Source organism: Triticum dicoccoides, chromosome 5B (assembly GCF_002162155.2).
Source record: "Triticum dicoccoides isolate Atlit2015 ecotype Zavitan chromosome 5B, WEW_v2.0, whole genome shotgun sequence".
In the NCBI taxonomy this organism is placed as follows: domain Eukaryota; kingdom Viridiplantae; phylum Streptophyta; class Magnoliopsida; order Poales; family Poaceae; genus Triticum; species Triticum dicoccoides.
In genome coordinates, this window is record NC_041389.1 from 326,220,906 (window position 1) to 326,225,599 (window position 4,694).

Genomic DNA, 4,694 nt, shown 5'->3' on the forward strand with positions numbered 1-4,694 from the left:
TATCAGGATCAGGAGGTTCTTCAATAGGTAATGGATTAAGATCATATGTTTCTCCAACAGGCGGTAAATTAAGACCATGTATTTCTTTAATAGGAGGTAAATTCTTAACATCTTCAACTTTAATACCTTTTTCTTTCATAGATTTGTTTGCCTCTTGCATATCTTCGGGACTGAGAAATAGAACACCTCTCTTCTTCGGAGTTGGTTTAGGAATAGGCTCGGTAATTGGAGCGGGAGTTGGCTCAGGAGCTGACTCAGGAGGTGCCCAATTATTTTCATTTGTCAACATATTATTCAATAGAATTTCAGCTTCATTCGGTGTTCTTACCCTAAAAAGAGAACCAGCACAACTATCCAGGTAATCTCTGAAAGTATCGGTTAGTCCATTATAAAAGATATCAAGTATTTTATTTTTCTTAAGAGGATGATCAGGCAAAGCATTAAGTAACTTGAGAAGCCTCCCCCAAGCTTGTGGGAGACTCTCTTCTTCAATTTGCACAAAATTGTATATTTCCTTTAAAGCAGCTTGTTTCTTATGAGCATGGAAATATTTAGCAGAGAAGTAATAAATCATATCCTGGGGACTACGCACACAACCATGATCAAGATAATTAAACCATATCTTAGCATCACCCTTTAATGAGAATGGAAATATTTTAAGTATATAAAAGTAACAAGATATCTCATCATTAGTGAAAAGGGTGGCTATATCATTTAATTTAGTAAGATGTGCCACGACAGTTTTAGATTCATAACCATGAAAAGGATCAGATTCAACCAAAGTAATTATATCAGGATCAACAGAGAATTCATAATCCTTATCGGGGACACAAATAGGTGAAGTAGAAAAAGCAGGGCCAGGTTTTATTTTATCTCTAAGAGATTCTTTACTCCATTTAATTAATAGCCTCTTAAGTTCACGACTATCTTTGCAAGCTAAAATAGCTGCAGAAGCTTACATATCAAAAACATAACCCTTAGGAATAACAGGCCTATCATCATCATCACTTTCATCAATATAATCAGATTCAATAATTTCTTTCTCTCTAGCCCTAGCAATTTGTTCATCAAGAAATTCACTAAGGGGCACAATATTATCAGGCATAGAAGTAGTTTCATCATAAGTATCATGCATAGAAGAAGTGACATCATCAATAACATGCGACATATCAGAACGAATAGCAGAAGCAGGTTTAGGTGTCGCAAGCTTACTCATAACAGAAGGTGAATCAAGTGCAGAGCTAGATGGCAGTTCCTTACCTCCCCTCGTAGTTGAGGGATAAATTGTTGTCTTAGCGTTTTTGAAGTTCTTCATAGTGTCCAACAGATATAAATCCCAAGTGACTCAAAGAATAGAGCTATGCTCTCCGGCAACGGCGCCAGAAATTAGTCTTGATAACCCACAAGTGTAGGGGATCGCAACAGCTTTCGAGGGTAGAGTATTCAACCCAATTTTTTTGATTCGACACAAGGGGAGCCAAAGAATATTCTCAAGTATTAGCAGTTGAGTTGTCAATTCAACCACACCTGGAAACTTAGTATCTGCAGCAAGATGTTTAGTAGTAAAGTAATATGATAGTGGTGGTAACGGTAACAAAAGTAAAGGAAGCAAAAAGTAATGTTTTTGGTATTTTGTAGTGATTGTAACAGTAGCAACAGGAAAGTAAATAAGCGTAAACCAGTATATGGAAAACTCGTAGGCATTGGATCGGTGATGGATAATTATGCCGGATGCGGTTCATCATGTAACAGTCATAACATAGGGTGACACAGAACTAGCTCCAATTCATCAATGTAATGTAGGCATGTATTCCGAATATAGTCATACATGCTTATGGAAAAGAACTTGCATGACATCTTTTGTCCTACCCTCCCGTGGCAGCGGGGTCCTAATGGAAACTAAGGGATATTAAGGCCTCCTTTTAATAGAGAACCGGAACAAAGGATTAGCACATAGTGACTACATGAACTCCTCAAACTATGGTCATCACCGGGAGTGGTCCCGATTATTGTCACTTCGGGGTTGCCGGATCATAACACATAGTAGGTGACTATAGACTTGCAAGATAGGATCAAGAACTCACATATATTCATGAAAACATAACAGGTTCAGATCTGAAATCATGGCACTCGGGCCCTAGTGACAAGCATTAAGCATAGCAAAGTCATAGCAACATCAATCTCAGAACATAGTGGATACTAGGGATTAAACCCTAACAAAATTAACTCGATTGCATGATAGATCTCATCCAACCCATCACTGTCCAGCAAGCCTACGATGGAATTACTCACGCACGACGGTGAGCATCATGAAATTGGTGATGGAGGATGGTTGATGATGACGACGGCGACGAATCCCCCTCTCCGGAGCCCCGAACGGACTCCAGATCAGCCCTCCCGAGAGGTTTTAGGGCTTGTCGGCGGCTCTATATCATAAAACGCGATGATTTCTTCTCCTCAATTTTTTTCTCCCCGAAAGCAAATATATAGAGTTGGAGTTGGCGTCGGAGGAGCTCCAGGGGGCCCACGAGGTAGGGTGGCGCGCCCTAGGGGTGGGGGGGGGGGCGCCCCCCACCCTCGTGGACAGGGTGTGGGCCCCCTGATCTTCATCTTTGGCGAGGAATTTTTATTATTTTTAACTTGACGTTCCGTGGAGTTTCAGGTCATTCCGAGAACTTTTGTTTTCTGCACATAAAACAACATCATGGCAATTCTGTTGAAAACAGCGTCAGTCTGGGTTAGTTCCATTCAAATCATGCAAGTTAGAGTCCAAAACAAGGGCAAAAGTGTTTGGAAAAGTAGATACGACGGAGACGTATCAACAGTTGACAAAACAAAGAATGCTTGAGAACAGTGCTACGAAATGTAGCAATTGTTGGACCAAAGTGTTAACTGAACATTACATTTCAGAGGACCAAACTGTTAACTGAACATCAGATTGCATATTTACATTACAGAGGACAAATCACTAGAAGGCACTGGCGGTGGCCTCGAGAAAACATCACGAACTATATTTTAAAGTAGACAACCGTGCGGCGGTGTCGACGGTGGCCTCGAAGACGAGGTGCTCCTCCAAGATCTGGCGGTCGACATGCATGTCAGCCATAGCGACCTCGTTCGCGCGTGCAGCCGCATGTTACTTAGCTCCATGTTATACTGCGTGTAAAATGGTTGTGGGCGGCGCTTAATTGGAGGAGGGGGCAGTGATTTCGGTGGAAGGTGTCGCTCCGTCAGTCGGGGCATGTGGGACGGGAAAGGAGGAGGATGGTGTGGGTGGGGTGTGGATTACTTGACCATAGCGACGAGGCCGTGCAGCAAGAAGAAGGGTCGCCGGCAAGGAGGCGGGCTGCAAGAAGAAGGGTCACCGGCGAGGAGGCTATGTTGCAAGAAGAAGGGTAACCGGCGAGGAGGCGGCGCTGCAAGAAGAAGGGTAGCCGGTGAGGAGGCGACGCTACAAGAAAAAGGGTAGCCGGCGAGGAGGCGGCGCTACAAGAAGAAGGGTCGCCGGCGAGGAGGCTGAGCTGCCAGTAAGCAGCAATGAAGGTTTGAACTTGGAAAGCAAGGAGGAACAGTAGAAATGTGGCTTTTGGTAGGAGGGAGGGGGCGGGGAGATAGATATTTTCGCAGTGGCAAAAAAATTTCGCTCGATGCCGCGAGAAACTGGCATGCAAGTGCGGTTCAAGCGGGGGTGGTGGACTGTAGACGACGAAATGGTGTTACGGAGGGAAAAATGGTGTTTGAATTGCTAGAACATTTACGTATAGTGAACATGCAACTAGTACATGAGTGTCGTGTTTAAATTTGGAATTATTCCGGGTTCATTTGGCATTTTTATGCATTAATTGAGTTTCTGGGCATTTAATGTGCATAATTCAAATTTGAACTACAAGCACATGCTTCAATGCACCAAAGTTTGCTGAAAAATCACATGTGTGTCTTTGGGTGAATTTATAGGTCCCATGCAAGAAATGGGAATGAAATTCAAACATCTGGGTGTCGTGGCTCGGCCAGAATGATCGAGGAACTTGGTTTTTAAATTCCTGTAAATCCAAAACATGGCTGAAAATCATGAAACTTGGCATGGTTTCATTACATGGCACCAACATGCTGCAGTAAATTTTTTGGCCGAATTGGGACAAGCTTTGGTGTAAGCTTCTTGCAAACCGGAGCTTCCCTCAAGAAGGCTCCTGGTTCTGAGAGGGAACGTGTCACATCCGTGTGCGAAACAACATACGTACAGTGCCTTCTCCCGCCTTAATTTTTTTACACAAGCACATTAGACCAAATAGAAGTATCGTGCTAAATTTTGGAATTATTCCGTGTTCGTTTGACCTTTTTATACATTAATTGAGTTTCTGGGCATTTAATGTGCATAATTCAAATTTGAACTACAAGCACGTGCTCCAGTGCACCAAAGTTGTTTGAAAAATCACATGTGTGTCCTTGGGTGAATTTCTAGGTCACATGCAAGAGATAGGAGTGAAATTCAAACATCTGGGCGTCGCGGCTCGGCCGGAAAGATTGAGAAACTTGGTGTTTCAATTCCTATAATTCCAAAACACGGTTGAAAATCATGAAACTTAGCATGGTCTCATGACATGGCACCAACATGCTGCGGTAATTTTCTTGGTCGAGTAGGGACAAGCTTTGGTGTAGGCTTCTTGCAAACCAGAGCTTCCCTCAAGAAGGCTCGT